General features: G+C 40.5%; 1 long non-coding RNA gene across 1 annotated transcript in view; it reads right to left on the bottom strand.

Moving 5' to 3' along the window:
• The window catches only part of LOC108178130 (uncharacterized), a 99677-nt gene that overhangs the window by 39254 nt on the left and 34190 nt on the right, over window positions 1–26233 (bottom strand). The gene's annotated exons all lie outside the window — the stretch shown is intronic.

The following is a 26233-nucleotide window of genomic DNA, read 5'->3' as shown; positions in this document are numbered from 1 at the left end:
AACAGCAAAGGATTCTTTTTAAAAACTGCTGACACAACATTTATCAAATTATCCTGAGTGAAATCCTAGTTCCAAATGAAAGAATCAATGGTGCAGGAAAATGCCTGGGTGAGTAAATTTTGTCAGTTACATGCATTTCTCAGATGTAGACACTTAAGATGTGTTAGATAAAACTGTTAGCAACATGCTCTTAGCAAATAGTCCTTTCTGAAGCATTTTCATTCTATTATACGAAAGAACAGCATTTTAAAAATTCATCTTCAAATTTGGATGTCCGTGCTTTTGATTTGAAAAACTTTGATGCATTTGAATTCTAAATTAAAACCAGTAGAAAATATTGTTATGGGAAATTTGTTTAGCACTTAATTTTTTAGTATTATTGAAAAATTAGATCGCATACAAACAATAATATATACAGGACTAACAATTGTGAGAGAATTTTGAACACATCTTACATAGAGATTCGCATTCTTTATATAACAAAGTGAAAATCTCTTTCCACATTTTATGTGTTGAAATCCAATCATTCGTTTTTAGTATAAATGTTTATTATTTCACAGAAGGAAGGATACTGTTATATTGGGGAATAATTATATTGCTGCGAATTTTGTGTAAAAGGTAAGAAATTTAATTTTTTTTGACATGCAGAGTGATCAGTGAGAGAGAGAGAGAGAAAGAAAGAGAGAGAGAGAGAGAAAGGTCTTCCTTTTTCCAATGGTTCGCCCCCCAATGGCCGCTGTGGCTGGTGCACCACGCTGATCCGAAGCCAGGAGCCAGGTGCTTCTCCTGGTCTCCCATGCAGGTGCAGGACCCAAGTACTTGGGCCATCCTCCACTGCACTCCTGGACCACAGCAGAGAGCTGGCCTGGAAGAGGGGCAACCGGGACAGAATCCGGCGCCCCGACTGGGACTAGAACCCAGGGTGCCGGCACCGCAGGCGGAGGATTAGCCTTATTGAGCTGCTGCGCCGGCCAGAAATTTAAATTTGAGACATATTCTTTAAAGATTTTTTTTAGTTTATTTGCTTGAAAGGTAGAGTTACAGAGAGAAGGAGAGAAAAAGAGAAAGGTCTTCCATCTGCTGGTTCACTCTCCAAACGGCTGACATCCAAAGCTGAGCCGATCCAAAGCCAGGAACCAGGAGCTTCTTCCTGGTCTCCTACGTGGGTACAGGGATCCAAGCACTGAGCCATCTTCCACTACTTTCCCAGGCCATAACAGAGAGCCAGATCAGAAGAGGAGCAGCCAGAACACGTATCAGCGCCCATATGGGATGCCAGCGTTGCAGGTGGAAGCTTAGCCCACTACCCCACAGCACCGGCCCTGGAGATGTACTTTAATTGTTGGTATAATTGGTATAATTATTGATTGTGCAATAGGTAAAAATTAGGGAGATTATTTTGATTCTTTTGAGCCATTAAATGTATATTTTAATACAGATCACTCCATTTAATAATAATATATTTTATCATTATTCTGATATTTTATAATAATTTTATGTATTAACAATATACTTGAAAAACAGCTTTCAAAATATATTTTCAATTTTGTTATTTAATAGTTTTTCTTGAATCTTTATGGAACAAATTGTATTTTTATTTTTCACATATTGTGAAAATGGATTTAAAGCAAAATACCAACTTTAATGCCTCAAAAATCATAAAGAATAAAAAATCCAAAATCACAAATAATTAATATTGATTTTTAGCATTAACTATTTTACATTTGGCCAGAAATGTGGTTTTGGAGCACTTCACAAATAGTGTCTGGTACAAGCCTAATTCTTTTATTATTATTATTTATTTTATTGTTATTTATATTGTATGTTGTATATATTATATTATATCATTTATTATTATTTATAAGTAAAGTTGCATTTCTAGATACAAAATGGGAACAATTTTAAAGAAATGGCTGATTAGTTGGTTGGGGGTTAGGGTGGGGTGAATATTGCTCAAACAGGAAAGTATAGAAATAAAAAAGGACAGCTGCAAATGAAAGTATTGGACATTACTTATCTTTGCCAGGCATGAGAAGTACCCATCACATTCTACTATTAAGTCCTGCATTACTTTATCTGGTTGTGAGTACGGTGGTCAGCATTTCCCTTCAGTGGTACACGTTTCCTTTTCAGTTGCTCATATATCTCTGAGATACGAACTTGGAAGAGAAGGCAAAGAAAATACAATAGACCTCAGGGACTCCAGCCAGACATTATCTAAGGCAGAGAGGAAGGGAGGCACTTGATCAGAGAGGTCACTGCAGGTGAACCCAAACAGGACTTACAAATCGCTTTTCTATTTGTTTGTTTGCTTGTTTTTAAACTGAAATGCTAAACGGGTCATATTCTCATTGATCTCTATAAGAGTAATAATTGTCCACAGGATTTTCCTAGGGTGAAAAAAGTTCATGTGATTCATTTCTTGGAACCAGAGGCTTCATAGTGCTTTCTCATTCATTGGCAGTTGACTTGGTCTAAAGAGAATAGTCAAGGTACAGGGTTGCATCTATACCAAAAAGTAGTGAAGCAAGATCACACACTGTAGGAGAAACCTCCTGACACCTAATTTTTCTTATTCTGAAACCATGTTCACTGAGCAGGCTAATGAATACAGTGTGGCTTCCCCAAAGGAGTATCAGCAGAGAGAAAGTTCTGGCCAAAGACTCAAATGCCTGGTCCCCTCATTGTAAATTAATAAATCAGGACTTTGATTTTTAAAATCAGTCCCTTGAGCTTATTTAATATCACCAGGCCCCTTAGAAATAGACAACCAGCTTTCAGAGTCTGGACAGGCTGCAGGCCAGACGGGGAGCCAAGCAAATCTACCCAGGTAATGAGAGTCTAAGAGGTCTTTTGGAAGGCAGCCTGCTGGCATCCCCAGCACCACTCCCTCTTCTCCATGGTGTAAGCCAAGCTTGCTCATTTTTCCAAGGTGAACTCTGCAATAGGTATTTTGTAGTGATAGAAAATTTTAAAAATACTGTCCAGTCTTACCACCTACTTTACCTCGAAACAGACTTTTATGGAGCTTCTCACGTTTAATGGAATAGGTTTTCAGCATACTCATTGAACTCGTTTGTTGATGAAGAAAGTAAATAGATGGGTATCATGCACCCCCACATTTTTTTTCCATGTTACAATTTTTTTTCCTTCAAAAATGACAATCTCTGGAAGAAAGTTTGAGCTGATAGTGTTATTTTTATTTTTCTTTCTTTTTTTTTTTTTTTTTTTGACAGGCAGAGTGGACAGTGAGAGAGAGAGAGAGAGAAAGGTCTTCCTTTTGCTGTTGGTTCACCCTCCAATGGCCGCCGCGGCCAGTGCGCTGCGGCTGGCACACCGCGCTGATCCGATGGCAGGAGCCAGGTACTTCTCCTGGTCTCCCATGGGGTGCAGGGCCCAAGGACTTGGGCCATCCTCCACTACACTCCCTGGCCACAGCAGAGAGCTGGCCTGGAAGAGGGGCAACCGGGACAGAATCCGGCGCCCCGACCGGCACTAGAACCCGGTGTGCCGGCGCCGCAAGGCGGAGGATTAGCCTAGTGAGCCGCGGCGCGGGCCAGTGTTATGTTTATTGATGTGGATGCTGATGGGTACATTCAGCATGAATGAATCAAGCTATATTTTCTGTAGACATATCATACTTCAAAGAAGTTAGTGAAATTTTAATTATACTGACTTTAAAATACAAAATAATGTTTTTGTTGTTTTTTACTTATCTTTGTATATTTGAACTTCTTAAGCTAAATACAGTCAATAAATTCTCCAGCATATATTCAGCTGAAACTGAATCTTACTTGATAATCCCTTTCTTCAAAGGAAATATTAAAGCTGTCCACATAAAGGTGCTACTAAATAACAAGTTCTTGATTGTTTAAAAATTCATAAGGAAAATTGGAAAAATGAATGTGTTATTGTATTCTAAATGAAGTTACACGTTTGAAGAATCTGGTAGGCCTTATGAATCAGTGAAGGTCATAAATCAAGTTAAAATTTTTAGGATTCCACTGGACTGGATAAATTGTACCTAGAGGTGATAAATGAATTATTCACAGGAATATTTTCCAAGAGTTAGATGACCTTGCAGATTAAGGCCTCCATGTGAAGAGGGGTAGGAAGGTGTGGGAGTGGGATGGAGTTCATTGAATGCATGTGTGACTCAATTTGACTAAAAGCAAAATGCATAACACTATAATGGGATGATCACATAATCACTTCCAATGCTTGGGGTATCTCACAAAGAAGAATCATAAACCCTCAAATTATTTCATTTCATTTGCAGTGACTGGTCTGGAAATACCCAACCCTGAGAGATGTCTTGGCCTTACATATTGGAAACTGAAAATGTGCCTGCTGGGTCTTTTTTTTTTTTTTAATTTATTTATTTGAGAGGTAGAGTTGCAGACAGTGAGAGGGAGAGACAGAGAGAAAGGTCTTCCGTCCATTGGTTCACTCCCCAAATGGCCGCAATGGCCAGAGCTGCACCGATCCGAAGCCAGGTGCCAGGTGCTTCCTCCCAGTCTCCCATGTGGGTGCAGGGGCCCAAGGACTTGGGGCATCTTCTACTGCTTTCCCAGGCCACAGCAGAGAGCTGGATCGGAAGAGGAACAGCCGGGACTCGAACCGGAGCCCATATGGGATGCCTATGCTGGGGGCAGAGGATTAACCTACTGTGCCATGGGGCTGGCCCCAGGCTGGGTCTTTTTAAAATAATCAATGGATACTAGGTTATGGGTGTGGGAGAAAATAGGACTCAGAAAGTTAGAAGCTGTTGCACACAAACATGTAAGGATCACTTCACTTTGTGTTGATTTTAGACCTATGCTTAGAAATGGGATTAGTTGTACCATCTTTCTAGGTTGCTTTCTCTATTCGATGCAACTATTTTTATTTTTCATCATTTCTGAAATTTATACTAACATTACAATGATCTCTTTATGTGTTCCACAAGTATCCTACAAAGATAGAGTGAAGAAATACCATAAAATGTGTTTTGGGGAACCCTGGGTTTGCTGTAATACTTGGCAATCAGGATCTAGGGAGATCCTTGTCGCTCCCCCTCTTCGTGGAGGAACGACACTAAACCCTGCCTAAGCTTCATATCCGAGTCACGGCACCATTATGTCGCTCCCCGTCTTCGTGGAGGAACGACACAGGACCCTGCACTGTTCTTTTGTCTGCTCGGCCCTCCCCGGGTTTGCTGCTGGTTCTTCCCGGGTTGGCTACCGTCCCTTCCACCTCCGTGGAAGGGCGGTTCCCCCTAGCCACTTTCCCCACTTCCGCTGGGGAGTGGCACACTGCCGGCCGGCTCTCTCGGGGGCTGCACAGGTGTTCCCTCAGATGTTCCCCTTAGATGTTCCTGATGCATGTTGTCTCTCTCCTCCTTTATAGTCCTCTTCCGCCAATCCCAACTCGGCTGCCCACACGCCGAGTATGCTGCTCTCCTGCAATCAGGAGCAGGTCCTGCTGTTTATTGGTTGAACTGGAGGCAGCTGTGTAGAAGCTGCTTCTCCCTTCTCAGCGCCATATTGTGGGAGAGCAGATGCATAGAATAAGTCTTAATTCCAGTAACTTAGTCTAGTCCGGGTTGCTCCTCACAGATCCTAAAGACAAAAGAGTTGGAATGCCACAGATGGTTTTAAATTATCCTAGGTATTCCTTCTCCCAACTGTCTTAGTCACTACTGGTGCATAATTGGGGGGCAATTTTGCCATGCTTACAGAAGACACTTAGCAATGAATAGAGATGTTTTTGGTTTTCATAACGTTGTGGGAGGGAGGTTATTAGTAATTTGTCAATAAGTGCCGGGAATGTTGGTAAATATCTACAATGCATCAACGTGAACAAAAACCTAACTGACCTTTGTCGCTCCCCGTCTTCGTGGAGGAACGACACAGGACCCTGCGCTGTTCTTTCATCTGCTCGGCCCTCCCCGGGTTTGCTGCTGGTTCTTCCCGGGTTGGCTACCGTCCCTTCCACCTCCGTGGAAGGGCGGTTCCCCCTGCCACATTCCCCACTTCCGCTGGGGAGCAGCACACTGCCGGCCGGCTCTCTCGGGGGCTGCACAGGTGTTCCCCTTAGATGTTCCTGGTGCATGTTGTCTCTCTCCTCCTTTATAGTCCTCTTCCACCAATCCCAACTCTGCTACCCACATGCCGAGTATGCTGCTCTCCTCCAATCAGGAGCAGGTCCTGCTGTTTATTGGTTGAACTGGAGGCAGCTGTGTAGAAGCTGTTTCTCCCTTCTCAGTGCCATATTGTGGGAGAGAAGATGCATAGAATAAGTCTTACTTCCAGTAACTTAGTCTAGTCCGAGTTGCTCCCAGTTGCTCCCCACAGATCCCCCTTTCTTTTTATTTTTGGCGTTGATATGCGCCTGTCTTCGGTGCCCCGTGGCACACACTCTGCTCTGCTTGCTAGAGTTGCCCACAGGTGCTTACAAGCCCTATCAATCAGGCAAACCGAATCTGGGTCCTCTCTTCGCCATGTTGTGAGGAGGTTTTTAGGCGCTGATGCGTGCCTGAGTTCGGTGCCCTGCAGCGCATGCTCTGCTCTGCTAGAACTGCCTGCAGGTGCTTACAAGCCCTATCAATCAGGCAAACCGAATCCAAGCCCTCTCATTGCCGTCTTGTGGGGAGACTTATTGGTGTTGATAATGTGCCTGTCTTCGGTGACCTGCGGCGCATAAGCTGCTAGCCGCCCGCAGGTGCTCACCACCTCCCTAATCAGGCAGACCAAATCCAAGCTCTCATTGCCATGCGTGTTGTGGGGAGGCCTTATTTTTCTCTATTTCTCTACCTCCGGGCATTCCTGTTTCTCTTATTTTACTTCTATCTGCCAGCATTCCTATTTCTCTCATTTTACTTCTAAACTTGTTTCTCTTATCCCCGCGGCTTCCCGGCGCCCGCCCCGAGGCTGCTTCTCGGCGGCTTCCCGGCTCTGAGCCGCTTCAGCCCGCGCTTCTCTCATCTGCGCAGCTTCCCGGCTTCGCGTGCGCACTCCGCGGTCTCCGCGCCCGCACCACGGCCTCGCACTAGCCCCGCGTTCCCTATCTATTCACGCCCCATGCTCTCTCTGCACGCGGCGGCTTCCGCGAGTCACACAGCGTAGCTTACGTCTCCGCCACTAGCATTCAATCCAAGTTCCCCGGACTAACCTGGCGAATTCCAACCTGGCGGCCCACGTCTCTGCCTCTGGTTCCAGATCTTTGCCTCTTGCTCCCCGGGGTGACTTGAAGAATTCCAAGATGGCTTACGTCTCCACCTCGGCCTGCACTCGCGGCTTCATCCTCCCTAACATTTTTCTCTACCCGGTATGTTTCCCTAAGTTTTCTTCCAACAATATTCCTCCCTCATTTCTCCTGGCCTCTCCCCACAGTCCATATCCAAGTCTAAGTTTCTTTTAGGTTTCACTTTCACTTTCAACCTGCAGTCCGTATCTGAGTCTAAGTTTCTTCTTGCTTTCACTTTAAATCCTAACTTCTTTCCCACAGTCCGTATCTGAGTCTATGCCTAGGCTTTCAATAGCTTCTTCTGGCACCTTTTTCGTCCGGCTTTTCCCTAGGCTGTTTGCTAGTCTCTCTCTCTGATATTTTCCACTTCTTCCCGTTTCTTCCCTCCTAAGTTTCCTATCCGAGTCACGGCACCATTATGTCGCTCCCCCTCTTCGTGGAGGAGCAACACTAAACCCTGCCTAGGCTTCATATCCGAGTCATGGCACCATTATGTCGCTCCCCGTCTTTGTGGAGGAACGACACAGGACCCTGCACTGTTCTTTCGTCTGCTCGGCCCTCCCCGGGTTTGCTGCTGGTTCTTCCCGGGTTGGCTACCGTCCCTTCCACCTCCGTGGAAGGGCGGTTCCCCCTGCCACATTCCCCACTTCCGCGGGGGAGCAGCACACTGCCAGCCGGCTCTCTCGGGGGCTGCACAGGTGTTCCCCTTAGATGTTCCTGGTGCATGTTGTCTCTCTCCTCCTTTATAGTCCTCTTCCACCAATCCCAACTCTGCTACCCACACGCCGAGTGCGCTGCTCTCCTCCAATCAGGAGCAGGTCCTACAGTTTATTGGTTAAACTGGAGGCAGCTGTGTAGAAGCTGTTTCTCCCTTCTCAGCGCCATATTGTGGGAGAGCAGATGTATAGAATAAGTCTTAATTCCAGTAATTTAGTCTAGTCCAAGTTGCTCCCAGTTGCTCCCCACAACCTTAAATGTTAATAATTCTGAGGCTGAGAAACTTAAATTGAGCCTAAATAGTTCAAGTACAGGGATATTTTGAGTAGGGGACTAATCAAGTTCCTCACTATAGGAAGGTATATTTATTTATCAGGTAGTAATTTTTAGGATTCTACTTAATGATAGATGCTGTGCTAAGGAGTGGAAATATGGTGGTGCACAGAAATAGCCATTGCATTTCCACCAGCAAAGCTTATGGGCCCATTAAACAGGAGTCTGGTAAATAGATCACATAAAGACATACAAATAAACTGTGATAAACGTCATACCTCTAAGGATTAAGTTTGTCCATGTAGCTCAGAATAAACCCAATAAAAGAGGCTTAACAAAATGGGTTTATTTTTCTCATGCAATGAAATCTCCTGAGATGAACAGTCACTCCTATCACTGAAGAGATTCGAAGATCAAGTCACTGTGATCTTGGCTGTTTGTCATTGTTGCAAGATGTTTTTCAGCTTTTGTTCTTGCATTCCGACTCAGGGCTGGAGGAAGGAGGAAGAGAGAAGGACAAAAGCTTTTTGCTGCCTGATGTATTTCTTTTTAACACATTTTTGTGGATGGTCCATCCATCAGTGTCCACCTTCATTTCATTGGAAAGAAGTAATACGATCACGGAGCTGTGAGGAGGACTAAAATATCTTTCATTTTTAAAACATGTCACATTGCTATCCTCAGCAGAGTGAGCTTTCATCAGAAAACGGGGTGAGGGTGCTTACTCTCTGACACAGGGCCCGGAAGGAAAATCCTAGTGGCTGTGGGCTCAGTGGGCAGGTAGAAGGACTTTCTGAGGAACTGACATTTTTGGATGATTTGGAGAGAGCATGCCTTACCAGTTGAATAAAAGGCAGGGTCATATCTCAGTCCTACAAACAGAAGGCAGAGCTGCCCTCAAAGCAAGTAACCCTTTGAAAGCACAAAACCCCTGATTACAAAGAAGCAAGGCTGTGACAAAGATTCTCTATGAGAATGATTCCCTATTAAATGTCTGATTCTTGGGGTATTTTCCCTTTGGTGGTAGTCATGCAAAATAAATTTTAAAATCTTTATTCCTCCCCATCTTTTACTCTCAGGTGCTTTTCCACTCACCTATTTTTAAAAATATGTATGTATGTTTGTATGTATTCATTTGAAAAGCCAAGTCAGAGAGAGAGAGAGAGAGAGTTCTCCCATACACTAGTTACTTCCTAAATGTCCACAAAAGCCAGGAACTTCACACAGGCTTTAGGCATGAGTGGCAAGAACTTGAGTACTTGAACTATCTTCAACTACTTCCCAGGTACATTAGCAGGGAGCTGGATCATAAGTGGAGTAGCCTGCCTGGACTTGAACAAGTGCTCCAGTATGGGATGTGAGTGTCCCAAGCAGCGGCCTAACGTGCTATGCTACAATGCTTGTCCCTCATCCCCTTAAAAAAAAAACAGAAGAATCTCCCCTTATGAGTCTTGAGGATGGACTCTTCCATCTGGCTTGTGGATTAAAACATGTTTGAGGAAAACAACATCATCAGAAGCTACCATAATAAACCCCATATTCCCCTAAGACAAAACAGTTGAAAGCCCATGGAATGCACCTACTTTTTGACCCTAAGTCCTTGACTTGGCTGTATTTTTCCAATCAAGAAGTGTCCTGATATTATCAATAGGAGTTTGGCCTTACCCACAGAAAATGAAATCAAATCCATATTTTGTTACTTCTTCTTCTGTGTAATAACTCTTGCTGGCTAAAATCAAGTTGCATTCCTCCTTCTCTTATATTTATTAGGATGAAAACAATGACAACACATGAAGAAAAACCACTATATTCTCTGCCACAAAGTGGGTCCTCAGTGAGCTTCTCTATTTGTTCAAACCCTCACTCCTAATCTGAGTAGTGATTGAATTGGACAGTAAAGAATAATGACCTTATTAGTACCAATGTACTTACACCTGACATTGTGAACCATGAAGAGACAGGATAGTAAAATTAAGTGTGCCCTAATATTATCCCCACGGACATGTAGGAAAAATAAGAGAATCTTAAAAAGGAGAGGGGGTACATTGTAGATACTTGCAAGGAGTAACCAGCAACAGGATAAGGAGCACCCAACAACAAAACCAAAGGCAAAGAGCAGAATCCCAAAATATAAAGGAACATCTTTCTGTGGATCACCCAGGAGAAAGTGAAAAAAAATAAAAACTACAAAAACTCCTTCCCCTAATGTATAGTAAAGAAGGTTGACCTTTGAGTTGCTTGAATTTTATTTCTTTGAATATTTTATGTCATTTCTCTAATTCGCTATCTGAAACATAATTTTCACCAATGCAAACAACCTGTAGGCAATGTTTTACTATTTATTTGTAATCATTACTATGTTTAGCCTGGAAAAGACACAATGGTTCCCCTGTGCATAATATATTCAAAATTGAAGACCAGTAGCAAGTGCAAATCTGGTCGTATGTCCTGTATGCCTGAATACGATGTATACCAAGAGTTTCTTAAAATAGTACTACATATTTCATGATTATCCCATCAAGAGGCAGAATTTATGTTTCTACTCATTAAATTTGGGCTAGGTTGCTTTCTTTAACATACTGTGGAAAACGTTATGAAGTGTTACTTCCTAAACTCTACCTCAAAAAACCTTTCTTCTTCCACTCACTCTTTGGGGGCCCACCACCATCCTGCAGACAGGCCCAGGGTCAGCTGTTTAAAGAAAGCAGACCCATAGCCCAGCCATTCTTGTTCCATCAGCCATCAGCCAGAAAAATGAGAAATCTGCGAAAGAGCTCATTTTACTCAGTGCAACCTTCATTCAACACGCAGATTAATTCTGACACATGGACGAAGCCAAGCAAGAACGGCAGCCTTGTCCTTTTAACTCAAAGGCAATAATGAACACTTGCTGCTTTAAGTCGCAGAGTTTCTGTTTATTTCCTAAACTACAAACAATTGGTACAGATGTTAGTATGTGCAAGTGAAATACTACTAACCCAAAACATCAGACTCTGGCTGAAAAGTAAAGAAGTAAGCAAATAACGGAAATTTGCTGATCATATATTTAGTAGTGGCTGGAGAAATGTGAGAGGTTGCTATTGGGGGAAGGAAAAACAGAGTCTCATGTTATGAAACAATGGAAAGACTATGTCAATAGGTATGTTTCTAATAAATATACAGACTTTGGTAAAAGACAATTTCTGGAAAAGTTGAAAGTGTCAGATGCTTTCTTTTACCTGTGTATAATAATTTAGTACAGGAACAATATGCATGACAGCAGGTCAGCTTTTCCTGTAAAAGCCCACATAGTAACTCCTTTTTGTTTTGTGACTTTACAGCCTTAGTTTCAACTACTCAACTACTCAACTTTGCTAATGTAAGTGCAAAAACAGCTAGCGCCCACGTGTAAGTGAATGAGTACAACTGGAATTCAAAAACCTATTTATGGACACTGAGATTGAAATATAACATCGTAATTCGTGTGTAACATAAAATTGTATCCTTCTTTTGATTTTTAAGCCATTAAAAATGTAAAGCGTCTTTCTTCACACAGCAGGCAAAAGTAGGCAATAGGCTGGATTTGGCCTGCAGATGTTAGTTTGCCAAACTCTGAGTGAGAGAAAGAACTGGGGAGTTTTCAAGGAGAGCTTTGAGGAGGGATCCACACACACACGCATACACATACATGTATACATACACACATATATGTATACATGCATATATATACATACACACACACACAAAATGGTTTCACACCTTCTATCTTCTCAACCAGTACTAGCCCCAACATAAAACATGTGGAGGACAAGACTAAATTATATATGTTATAAGATGCTTCGTCAAAATTTAAGTTAGTGACCAGGATGCTGCTTCACCTAGATAAAAAGGTTTCAAAGACATTTAAAGATCTTTCCCATAACATTCTGACATGACCTTGAGTTTGATACATAGGAAGCCAACAAGTTTTAAGTGATATGAACTTTCAGAAGAGTTTCATTCTTTTGTAACTTACTTAGCCACCAGATGAATAAACATAAACTAGCATTGGTACAACCTGTCAATCAGTTGATTGGTGCAGCCATCAACATCAGTCAAATTCCATAAAGCACAGCTACAAAGCTGATTCAGAGATGATCAGAAATGATGAGGGAGCATGTTTTTGACTAAAATTGGCCAGATGAACTGTAGATTTGCAAACAATAACAGACATATTTCTTTTTATTTCTATATTATTTTTATATTGTTCAATTTTTTTTAATTTGACAGGCAGAGTTAGACAGTGAGAGAGAGACAGAGAGAAAGGTCTTCCTTCTGTTTGTTCACCCCTCAAATGGCCGCCATGGCCGGGGCACTGTGCCAGTCCAAAGCCAGGAGCCAGGTGCTTCCTCCTGGTCTCCCATGCGGGTGCAGGGCCCAAGCACTTGGGCCATCCTCCGCTGCACTCCCGGGCCACGGAAGGGAGCTGAACTGGAAGAGGAGCAACTGGGACCAGAACCCGGTGCCCATATGGGATGCTGGTGCCGCAGGCAGAGGATTAACCAAATGAGCCACAACGCCAGCCCTCTATATTATTTTTAAAAGTATTTATTTACTTAAAAGAGTGACACAGAGAGAGAGAGAGAGAAACATTCTGTCAGCTGGCTGTCTCAGCAAATGCCCAGAACAGTCAAGGCTGGTAGGTGGTCTAAGCCAGGAGCCTGAAACCAAAACTTCATGCAGGTCTCCCACATTGGTGGCAGGGACCCATTTGGACAATCACCTTTTGCCTTCCCAGGTATATTAGCGGGAAGCCAGCTTGGAAGTCATACTTCTTTGCAAGGTCATAAAATTTGGGAGTAATTATTGTGCAATAATAGCTAGCTGATAGAAAATATTTCCTTTTGTACTTGTTTATGTTAATATTCTTTTGGATGGTCGGAGTTGGAGAAGAAAACTATGCAGAGGAGTTTCTTACCATATAAGGTGTTTATAATTGAAGAAGGTGGGTAGATCAAAGTTTTATATAATGTATATAATAAAGATTATTTTGGCTTCTTTTTTTGTAAATTTTAATATTTATGAAAAGGTTCAGAGTTCATAATATAGAAGAAACATCAGTTCATCTTCATAAAGTAGAGTTGAAGTGAATGTATGTTGATTAAATGAATGACACATAAATTCATTCATCCTAAAAATATCCTCAAGCATATTTCACAATATTTTAAATAGACAAAAGCAAAGGATAAAGAAATCTTTATTACCAGTGCAATCCAGTTATTTGTTCATATTCTGGGAGAAAATTAGTCCACACTTATATAAGGACTCATACACACATGACTTCTCACATACATACACGTATTATTACAGATACATTTAAGGATGTTCATATGAATGCATGTGCCTGATAGTGTTATTTTTTTTTAGCATAAAACTCAAAGTCTAGGCTTTCTAATGGTGATTAAAAAGAAATTTAAGAATTTATACACTTTGTACAAAATTGCCTATTATTTCAAACTTCTCATGCTCATCAAGATTTTTTTCAGGTATATTCTCATTTCTATAAAATGAGCATAAAATCCCTGCTGTATTGGTATATTTCAGTTACTATCATGAAATACTTGAGGCTAGAGAGCTTCATCAAGAATTCTTTTTTTAGCTTCCAGTTCTGGTGATTCAAAGTCATGGTGCCAATGATGTCAACATCAGCTTATCTCCTGGCGGATGGCATGAGACTGCATGCATTGCAACAGAAATAAATATAGATTATATATAAAATATAATATCTAAATGTATTTATATGTATTTATATATATTTATTTCATTTTTGTTTATTTGAAAGGCAATGGAACAGAGAGGGCTATTCCACCCACTGTTTCACCCCTCAAATCCCCACACACTCAGGGTTGGATTAGGCTGAAGGCAGGAGTATGGAACTCAATCCAGGTCTCCCACAGAGACCCAAGTACTTGAGGCATCACCTGCTGCCACCCAAGATGTAACTTAGCAGAAAGCTGGAATCAGAAATGGAGCTGGGAGTTGGAATCTAGGCACTGCAATATGGGATCCAGACATTACAATTGGAGTCATAATTTACCACTACACCATATACCTGCCCTGATGGTATATTTTTTAAAGGAGGACTTTCTGGGTTAGAATATCAGATTAACTGTTCTGAATTTTCTTTGGTTTCTAAGTATGGGTATAGTAATACATGTATCATGAACTGTTGTGAACAGAAGATTAAATAATATTTTGTAAGGCATATCATAGAAGATATGAAGGTTTGAGAGGTCCTTTAGCTGTTTGTTCAGCTGTGGGGAGCAACTCGGACTAGACTGTTACTCGAATTAAGACTTATTCTATGCATCTGCTCTCCCACAATATGGCGCTGGGAGAGGAGGAAACAGCTTCTACACAGCTGCCTCCAGTTCAACCAATAAACAGCAGGAGCTGATCCTGATTGGAGGAGAGCAGCGTACTCGGTGTGTGGGTAGCAGAGTTGGGATTGGTGGAAGAGGACTATAAAGGAGGAGAGAGACAACATGCACCAGGAACACCTGAGGAACATCTGAGCAGCCCCCGAGAGAGCCGGCCGGCGGTGTGCCGCTCCCCCGCGGAAGTGGGGAAAGTGGCAGGGGGAACCGCCCTTCCACGGAGGTGGAAGGGACGGTAGCCAACCCGGGAAGAACCAGCAGCAAACCCGGGGAGGGCCGAGCAGACAAAAGAACAGCGCAGGGTCCTGTGTCCTTCCTTCACGAAGAGGGGGAGTGACATAATGGTGCCGTGACTCGGATAAGAAACCTAGGCAGGGTTTAGTGTCGTTCCTCCACGAAGAGGGGGAGCGACATTCAGCTTCTCTAAACTTCTTGGTGGTAGAGACCTTTTGGGCCAGAAGACACTCTGGCCTATGAGACCATAATTGTTTGGGGGATAGGAGTGGAGTGAGGGCTTGGGGCATAAAACAAATGAGTGGTATTGTTGCCACTGGGAAGCTAAGGAGCTGGGGGAGACAGACATACTAAGAGGTAGGCAGCGCAAGAACTTAGAATCTTGAGACCCATCTATAAGGTAGGAGATTTTACATATACATTTTTTAAAGATTTATTTATTTGAAAGGTAAAGTTACAGAAAGGCAGAGCCAAAGAGAGAGAGAGAGAGAGAGGTTTTCCATCTGCTATTTCATTCCCCAAATGGCTGCAATGGTCAGAGCTGGGCCGATCCAAAGCCAGGAGCCACCAGGAGTTTCTTCTGGGTCTTCCATGTGGGTATAAGGGCCTAAGAAATTATGCTGTCTCCTATTGTTTTCCCAGGACATAGTAGAGAGCTGGATTGGAAGTGGAGCAGCCGGGACTCAAACTGGCACCGATATGGGATGCTGGCATGACAGGTGACAGCTTTATCCGACAGCACCAGCCCCCAGGGATTTTACATATTATTGAAATAGAAAGGACTAGTTAGGTTGGTACCATTTCTCAAGCTGATAAAACCAAAATATATCACTCCTAACTAAATGAAGACAGAGATGCCAGCCTGAGCCCTGAACATGTAACAGTTTGTATAGCACACTGGTCACAAACAGCTTCAGCATAAATTCATCTCCCCAGGACAGACGGAAGGCAGACCTCTGGAGAGAGGGAGTGTCCCACCTGGGTCAGAACTGCCACACCTCTGCCTTCCTCATGCAGGCCTCCGGTCACGCCTGCGCTTCAGTCGGAATCCTGACACCGACTCCTAACATGACGTTCCTGTCATTCTTGACGCCACTGCAAAATCAGCTCTTCAGTTCCCAACACCGTTTTCTCAGGATCTTCTAAGCACCATTTCCTCTCTCTACAAACCTTCCTCCCAACTGCAACGCACATTTTATTATAAACAACTCCCGCATCTTCAGTACTGAAGCTAGTCGTTATTGGAGCTGAAATGGGTATGTTTTGCCTCTTGTAAGTTTTTTTTTAATTTTAATTAATTTTTAACAGATTCAATGTCAGCTGTAGACACATCTAAGAACATAATGATATTCCCTCCCTCACTCCATCTTTCCCCCCTAACCTTTTTTCCTTCTTCTCCCTTATTTTTTTTAGTTTTGAGATATTTCAAAATTACATTACAGTACAAAGGTTTACGACTTCATAAAATCATAAGTTTAACAAGTAAAAAGCAAAATGACCTTACTTTAGTGGGCATATAGACAGTGGCTATAAACAATAATTGAAAAAAGCATTTTACCCATATATAGTAAATTTTAATCACATATCATTAGAACTATAGTAGTATAACATTCTTAGCCATTGGTCTGACAAAGATATAAAACAATGTTTACAAACCCATATTTGCAGCAATGCTGATACACACAGACATTTCTTTCTTTGTGTCTTTTTTTTTTAAATTTTAGCTCCCACATGTAAAGAAGAACATGCAGTAATTGTCTTTCTGGGTCTGGCTTATTTTACTCAACATGATATCATCCAGGTGCATCCATTTGGCTGCAAATGGTAGAATTTCATTCTTTTTCATAGCTGAATAATATTCCATTGTGTATATATACCACATTTTCTTTATCCATTCATCTGATATTGGACACCTTGGTTAGTTCCAAATTTTGGCTACTGTGAACAGTGTCTTATTAATATCAATGATTATCTTAATTATGACAAAATTTATGTAATTAGTATAATTTAATTTTTTAAGATTTATTTTATTTCTCTGAAAGGCAGAGTTAAAGAGAGAGATTGATCTTCCATCTGTTGGTTCACTCCCTAAGTGGCCTCAGTGGCCAGAACTGGCCAATTTAAAGCTAGGAGCCAGGAGCTTCTTCCGAGTCTCCCACAAGGGTGCAGGGGCCCAGTGATTTGGGCCATCTTACACTGCTTTCCCAGACACATTAGCGGAGAACTCAATAGGAAGTGGAGCAGCAAGGACTTGAACTGGCGCCAATATGGGATGCAGGCACTGCAGGCAGCAGCTTTACCAGCTGCACCACAAGGCCAGCCCCCTTTGTTGGTTTTTGACATCTAATCCAGTGGAGTAAGTGAGACTCATCAGTGAAACTAGACCAGCCTCAGCCAATTACAAACAGCCAACAGCTGATTGGTTTTCAATTGAGTACCACCTATCAGATCATATCCAAATAGGGAAAATACCTAGTCGTAGCCAACTGGGTCATTACTTTGTTTCCATGGTTGTTTAATAAACACTGCCTGTTTATACCTCAGAACAGAGCTCTCTGCACCTCTTCTGGTTCTGAATGCTTCCCATTGATGAACTGTTCTTTGATCAAATAAAATTTGTTAAATTTAGTTTGTCTGAAGTTTTTCCTTTAATGCACCTTTGGATGCTAATGTCCATATACTTGCGCTAAACTGTATTTATTTTCACCCTACAACATAAAGTCCAAAACAAAACAGAGCACAGATACATACCCAAAAGGACATAAAATGCAACTACTTTTGTGTCAATGCCATGCATTGAAAGAAAAGTCCTCGCTAAGGAGGTTAACATGAGGTTCCGTCTGCATGATTACAGCAGCTATGGAGGGATATGGCTTGCAAGATTTTCAAACACATTGTAACAGGCAGTGTTTCCTGACACTGTAAGTTTTGTAGATAAAAATCTGTGAGAAGGAAAAAGAGATTGACTCAGCAGCAGGTCAATTAAACAACACTTAATTGATCATGAGACCATTCTTAGCTTTATTCTCACTTTTTTTTTTTTTTTTTTGATGAGAGAGAGCGAGAAGAGAAAGAGAGAGGGAGGTTGTGTTTCATTTGCTCATTAACTATCAAATTAAAGAATATCTGTTTGTGTACCTATAGGTCCTTTCCAATCACTGCCAATGCCAGAGGAGGGGTGCAACTTTCTTAGTAAATTTCTGTGAAATTTAAATGGTTTCTCTAAAATAAGCAGAACCAATGAAAAGGAAAAGGAATTTGTTTTAAATGATCAAACTGGAAAAAAATGACCAGAAAACCCTTCTGGCCATTTAAAAAAAATACTAAAACTAAAACTGCATTCTTCTAACCATCATTTATGGGCCACTAGAGAGGGGAAAGAAAGGATGTAAAAAGCCCTGGAGATATTGTAGCTGCCTTAGCAAAGCACCAGAACACATGTAAAAGGCTTGTAAAGCATTTGGCACTGCAACCCTGATGTATAAACTGTGCTACAATTGTCTTCATTTCCTCCTGTCTCTGACTCATTCATGGTTTCAGATTCTGATGATACAAATGCTGACCAGAAGGAAAATTAGAAAACATGGAAATTCCTATACTTCAAAATAGCTGCACAAATTAAAATTTAAAAATGGGAATATAAGGAGCTGAAATTGTAGCACAGCAGGTTAAGCTGCTGCCTGCTATGTCAATATTACATATGACCGCTGGTTTGAGTCCTGGCTGCTCTGTTTTCAATCCAGTTCCCTGCTAATGTGTCTGGGAAAGACAGAAGATGGCCCAAGTGCTAGGGCCCCTGCACCCATGTGGGAGACATGGAAGGAGTTTCAGGCTCCTGGCTTTAGCCTGGCCCAGTCCTGGACATTGCCCCATTTGGGGTGTGAACCAGCAGATGGAAGATCTCTGCCTCTCCCTCTCTCTGTAACTATGCCTTTTGGATAAATAAATACATCACTTAAAATGGGAAGATAAGCACACTGTGCATATTCATTTGCATTACTGAATATAACATTTTATTATGGTTTTTAAATTGTCCTTGATTTTGATTTTACACATTATTATATGCCATTTTCTGCAATATGAGGAATAACATGCAATGCAGATTAAAATATATGTCTAAGTGTACTCAACTGTGAGATTTTAAGAAAAGTAGAAAGATTGGTTGATGTTGCTCCATTGTAATGGCTGGAAGAAAGGTCATGGCTGAAGACATATTCTATGTGAAAGGGATTCAAATTGATTACTATTAATAGATTCTGTATCTACATTCTGATCTATCCCATCTTCATCACCATTAAATAACTGTATTAAAAAATGTCATGCAAAATAAAAAAAAAAGAAAGAAAAAGAGAAATTGCAGTTGATTGCAAGATTTGATATCCTAAATGTTAACAAACTGAGTGGAATAAACTAAGAGAATAGTTAGAAAAACAATTGAGGTTTGAATTTGCTTTTTGCAAAATGGAGCCATGATAAATTTTATCAATTATAACAAAGGGGATTAACTTTGCTAGACTCAAAGGTCTTCTCAGGTCAGAGTTGTGGTGTAGGGTCTGTTCCAGTCCCTGCTGCTCCAGTTTTGAACTAGTTCCCTGCTTATGTGCCTGAGAAACCAGTGGGAAATGGCCCTAGTGCTTGGGCCCCTGCACCCACATGGGAGACCAGGAAAATGTTCCTGGTTCCTGGCTTAGCCTAGCCCAGTCCTGGCTATTGTGGCCATTTGGGGAATGAACCAGAAGAAGGAAGATTGATCTTTCTGTCTGTGTAACTCTGCCTTCCAAGTAAATAAAATAAATCTTAAAAAAAAAAAAAAAAGTCTTCTATGTCTTCTTTCCCTGGATGTTACTTGTGTAAGCATTTGAATATCAATCAAGATAATTTTGTAACTTTAGGTGTATAAGCTTTTATAATTTAATATTAAATTTTTTCAGCTGTGTATATGAGAACTAAGAAATAGAAATTCATAGGAGATGATTTTATCACTGATTGTAATAGTGTGCCAAAATTAAACTGATTGCCAAATTTATTAGATCTCATATGTCACAAAATAAAACATATGGTGTTTTTCCAAGATTATTCTTAAGAAATTACTGTCTCAGACTCTTAAAAATATCTCAGACACTTAGGTGTTCTCACAATTAGATTTTGTAAACCATCAACTATCATTGAGGAAAGCTACACTAGCCTGAAATGGTTTCTAGTTTCTAAATATTTCTATTTACTTATGTATCAATATTAATATAAAACATGTGTTATAAAATCTATATAATAAATGTAAGTAGGAGGTTGTATAAATCCATTGTGGGAATCATAAACAAAGGAATAGGGTTGAGTCTTGTAGCACAGTGGATTAAGCTGCTGCTTGGAATGAAAGCATTTCATATCTGATTGCCAGTGCAAGTCATGGCTACTCCACTTCTGATCCAACTTCCTGCTAATGCAACCTGGGAGGCAGCCACTGATGGAGTAAGTACTTTGATCCCTGCCACCCAAATGAGCAAATGAGGTGGAATTTTGGGCTCCTGGCTTCAGCCTCACCCAGCCTTGGAAAGTAAACTAGTGAATGGAAGATCCTTTCTCTCTCTCTCTCTCTCTCTCTCTCTCTCTCTCTTCTCCTTCTGTCACCCCACTTTTTCAATAAATAAATACATATATATAGAAATCCACAAAGTAATAATTTAAGCATAATACAAGTCTAAGCATTCTTTCAAAGTGATAAATATTCCAGACAAGTCTCCCAGCAGTCACTGTAAAACACCACGTCATCGATCAGTGGTAGAGTTCACAGATATGAAGGAGGAACTTAGAGTGTGGGATACATTTTGAAGTACAGCATACAAAGCTTTTAAAAGTGTCATATCACAACCATTCTAGAATGAAATGAAGACCAGTCACACTGAAACAAAGAGGAAGGAAGGAAGGAAGGAAGGAAGGAAGGAAGGAAGGAAGGAAGGAAGGAAGGAAGGAAGGAATAGGAAGGAGGGAGGGAGGGAGCTTTATTTTCCAAAAAGAGGCTCTGGAGATAGCAATGGCCTATGACAAGTATGGAAATCAGATTTCTTAAAAAGATTTATGTATCTTTCGAAAGGCACACTGACAGAAGGGAAGAAACAGAGGGGGAGACAGGGAGAGAGAGAGAGAGAGAGAGAGAGAGAGATCATCCACTTGCTGGTTTGTTCCTCGAATGGCCATACAACAGCCAGGCTGGCCAGGCCTAAGCCAAGAGCCAGAAATTCCATCCAGGTCTCCCACGAAGGTGTTGGGCTCCTAAACACGTGGACCATCTTCTGCTACTTTTCCTGGCACTGGACCAGAAGCACAAGCTCCAGTGTGAGTTTTCAGCTTTGCAAGGGGTAGTTTATCCCGCAGCATCACAGTGGCACAATGTTGGTTCTGCAAGTCGGAATTTGAAGAGGCTCATATAATGTACGAGTAATTAATAATTAATTTTCCTATTAAGATAGTATTTTATAGAAAATCTAATTTTAGAAATTGCAAAATAAATCAATACCTCTAAAGTTTTTTCATAAGTTCTTTTTTTGGGAAATGAATAATGGTCAAAGCTTGATCTTGGAATAAACAATATTGTTACAATGGTTAAGTGATTATGGTCAGGATATTATAAAGCAGAATGTAGTGGGAAATAAATTTAAAGAATAGTGCTGAAATGAAAAATGGCTTTGATATTCTGGGAAGTAGTCAGGCATAATGGAAAAATGCACCTTTTTTAGTTAAGAAAAGTAAATCCCAGAAACAAAGATCAGGGAAAGTTGAAATTATATGAGGATAGCATATAAATGATCTTATGGACAAAAGATTAGCAAAACTGTGAGTCATTCTGATGTATTTATCACTAAAACAGAAATTAAATATATGGCATTTTGTATCATATCACTCAAGGAAGTAAAGTTTATTTATGGTTGTCATTCTTTTGAAAGCCTGGAAAGTTATAAACTTCTACCCTAAAATGCTTACATCAACATGTGATTTATCTAATCAATTCTGAGAAACTGAGTCCAAGATTAAAACTCTGGTTTAATTCAGTGCCTTTGCCTTCAAGGTCACTGGAAGTAATATCCATTTGAGAACAAGGTGTCTTGTCTCCCAATTAAGCAAATTGGTTCTCAAACTGAGAGTAATGATGCCCAGACTTGCCTAAACAGCAAAAACAAACAGATAAAAGTATTAAACAACTGGTATATGTACTAATTGTATTATTGAATAGACTTTTTAATATAATCTTAAAACAGATTAAAGAAAAACTTAAACACTTATAAACTCAACTGTAAGACACATAATTCCCCCTTTTAAAAACACTTGAAAATTATTTCAAAAATTATTGATTTATTTGAAAGAGAGACAGAATGCTCCCATCTGCTGGGTCACTCCCCAAGTTCCTGAAATGGCCAGGGCTAGGCTGGGTTGAAGCTGAAGAGCCAGGAATTCAATCCAGATCTCCCCTGTAGGAGGCAGGAAAGCAATTACTTGAGCCACCACCTCTTAGCTTCCTAGGATTTGCATTAGCAGGAAGCGGGAGTCAGGAGCTGGATTCATGGACTTGGATGTAGAGCTTGCTTACCTTACCCAGCATTTAAACAACTGTGCTTTGGTTTTCTTCTTTTTTAAACTTTGACTTTGCTGCTCTACCATTAAATGCTACTATTTTCTTTTTGATCAAACATTAAAGTTTTAGAAGGCAGAAACTAAGTATTATTGGCTGTAACCCCAGGAACAAATGCAAATAAACTAAACTAGTGTCTGTAAACATTTGTCACCTTCAAAGGTATGCACCGTTGCAAATACTTCCTACAACTGCTGGGAGTACTACCTCATCATAGATGCTCAGAGCCTGCCCTGTAAAAGCCTGCACCCTGCAAGCACAGGGGGGCTCAGAGTGCAGAGGGGGCTGCCTTTCTCTACACTGCTGCTTGTCCTGGAGCTTGGCTCTCATTAGCCAGTTGCAGGGAGACAACGGTGCTTGTGCTTCTCGAGCGCTATGAGGAAAAGCTTCTCCAGAGTCCACTTTATGGTTTCCGTGTGGTTCCCAGAGCCTCCTATCAAATGTAGGAGAAGCCCAAAACAACAGCAAATCCGCATTCAATTGTAGTCTTTGCTAAACCGGGTCCCTCTACTAAAAGAACTAGCAGAGGAAGCAGTTCTCTTAGTTGGTGTGTTATTAAAACAGAATTTAAAGCAATGGGTGAAGAATAAACTCCAGACAGTAAGAAAACAGATATAGGATCTGAAAGGAGGGTAACATTATGCCAGACAATGTGCTAACATTTAAGAGGGTCTCCCTAAGTTGTTGTGTTTTGCTTGTTTGTTTGTTTGTTTGTTGCTACAAAAGCCCTTACCTTTAATTGTTAGAATATATGTATTTTTTTTCTCTCTTGTCCTTATTATTAAGGGGTAAATACAAATATGTATCAAGAGGAATCAGAAGATTCAGGAAGAAATCTCTTTCATAAACAGAACTCAATTCAAATAAGGATGGGTTTCAAATCTCAAAATTTGATTACAGTGAAAATACTTATGCGAAAGCCAAAGTAAAAGAATCAAAAAGTCCTGAAGCATTTGAGAATGTGCTGGTAAGGACAGGCTTTCAAAGGCTCCTTAGAATTTTCAAAGTGAAATGATAGTCTTGGGTTTGCTGATATGTTTATTTTGAACATTAGAGGGATAGTAACTGATTGCTATTGCTCACTTTATGTGTTCACAACGAACTTTTTGTTTTAAGATTTATTTATGCGTTGGAAAGCCAGAGTTTCAGAAAGAAAGGGAGAGATAGAGAGGGAGATCTCCCATCTACTGGTTTACTTTGCAAATGGACACAATATCCAGGGCTGGACCAGGCTGAAGTCAGGAGCCAGGAAATTCATCCAGGTGTCCTATGTGTGTGGTAAGGGCCCAAACACTTGGGCCATCTTCTGCTGCTTTTCCCAGGCCATTAGCAGGGAGCTGGATGGGAAGTGGAGCAGTCGGAACTTCCACATGTGATGGACATCACAGGAAGCATCATTACCTGGTCCCATCCAGCTCCCTGCTAATGGCCTGGAAAAGCAGTGGAAGATGGCCCAACTGCTGGGGCCCTTGCACCCAGATGGGAAACCGGATGAAACTCATGACTCCTGGAGTTGGCCTGGCCCAGCTCTGGTCTTTGTGGCCATCAGGGAGTGAACCAGCAGATGGAAGATCTTTTTGTCTCTCTCTCTCTCTCTCTCTCTCTCTGTAACTCTGGCTACTGAGCCTAATCTTGAGAAGTTCAACTTATTAGAATTAACTTACGATGATTCATTCTCAAATGGAGAAGAGAGAGGTTTTTAAAACTCTTAAGCACAAAAAAATTGGTTTCAGTGAAATGTTTTGGCACCTATGGGAGTATGAATTAAAGAGTCACTCAAAAATAACACATTTAAGTGGATATATTTCATTTAATGTCCAAAACTTCCACGATTTTATCAGTTCATCCTGGCTTTCTTCCTCTCATCAATCAACCTAAATCTCAACAACCTCTTAGAGGCTGCTACTCTGAGAAACCCTCACTACCCAGCCCAACAAACACCTTTAATGGGGTACCTGTTGTCAACATTTCATTTGTTCACATAACAAAACTGGTCTTTTAAAAAGTAGGCTTAACTACTACCCTCGGGAATTTCCCAGTTTACTATACATCAAAGAAATCATTTTTTTTTTTAAATTGAACTCTCTAAGTTTACTGCTCCAAACCTCCTGCAGTGGACAGTAGAGGCATTGGAGAGACAAAAGCATATCCAGTTAAACTCTCCTCTTCTTTTTTATTTTCTGTCCTAAAGAACGTCCAGTACTTTTTAATAGATTTCGACTTCTACTGAATAGGATAATCACTGACATGAAAAAAAACCCTATTAATTGTGATGAGTTACAGACTGGATGAAGTATATCTGTCTCTCTGAATAAGAGGCAAGAGGTAATTCCTTAACTAATATTACATGACATTTTAAAAATCATCTGTAGGTGCAAACAAGTGCTACCAATTTCACTGGTTTTGCAAATTCCATTTTTTTCATTTTCATCTCAAGATACTATGAGAAATTCATTTGCTTCCACAGTGTATCTTTTACAGTTTTGGAAGCTTTTCAGGAAAAATATGAACCTCATTAAACTAGTCAGCTAGAAATCTTGAAATCTGAGTAGAATGGAAATTTTAGAGTAAGTTTTTATTTTCTTTTTGGCCTTTCATATTTTATCTGCATATTTAGTTTCACTCCTTAGCTAGTAAATTTAACTTTCCAGTGATTTTTATGCATTTAATTTACATCTGTCTCACGAGCTGAACTGTTTTCACTAAAATTCATATCTTTTTATTAAATTATTTTATTTTTAAATTTTTCTGATTAACACATAATACTTGTACATGTTATGGGGTACAGTGCAATATTTCAGCACATATGTGCAGCATAAACCAATCAAAACAGGCAACCGGATTTTTTATTTACTTACATTTTCTTTGTGTTTAAGACCTACTAGGTACTCTGTTCCAGCTCTTATCAATGCAGTATAGAATAAAATATTGTGAACTATCATCTCACTGTCCTATGGAAAGTTAGAGCTTCTATACAGTTCTGTTTGACTGCATTTTAGTTCCTCTTATGCAACCTTTCTGTACCCAACTTCTCCCACCCATCCCAAACTCTTGTAATCAGGACTCTAAATCCAGATATACTTTTTTAAAACTTCCACATTTGAAAGAAAACATACAGAATTTATCTTTTTCTGTCTGGCTTATTTCACTTCAGATAGCAAGCTCTGATTTCACCCATTTTGCTACAAATGTCAGGATTGCATTTTTTATGGTTGAATATTATTCCATTGTGTATACATACCATGTTTTCTTTTTTTTTAACTTTTATTTAATGAATATAAATTTCCAACATGTTTTCTTTATTTATTAATCCATCAGTGGACACCTGCACTGATTGCATACCATGGTATTGTGAATACACTGCAGTGAATTTGGTAGTGCAGGTATTTCTTTAATATACTTTCTGCATCTCCTTCAGATGTTTATCTAGAATTGGGATAGCTCAATCATAAGGCAGATCTATTTTTATAATTTAGGGCAACATTTCTTCTGTTCTCCATAACTTGCATTCCTACCAACAATGTATAGAGGTTCCCTTTTCTCCACATCCTCAGTAGCATTCGTTATTCTTTTGTCTTCATAGTAGTAACTCTAACTAGCATAAGATGTTAATGGACAGTGGTTTTGACTTGCATTTCCCTGATGGATAGTGACATTGGTCATTTTCTCATATATGTATAGACCATTTGTATTTCTTCTTTTGATAAATACCTATTCAGAGATTTTGCCCATTTTTAACTGCTTTTTTTGTTGTTCTTGAGTTTTT

This window comes from Oryctolagus cuniculus, chromosome 8 (assembly GCF_964237555.1).
Source record: "Oryctolagus cuniculus chromosome 8, mOryCun1.1, whole genome shotgun sequence".
Lineage (NCBI taxonomy): Eukaryota > Metazoa > Chordata > Mammalia > Lagomorpha > Leporidae > Oryctolagus > Oryctolagus cuniculus.
The sequence above is the reverse complement of the archived record's forward strand: the minus strand, read 5'-3'. Positions and strand labels throughout refer to the sequence as shown.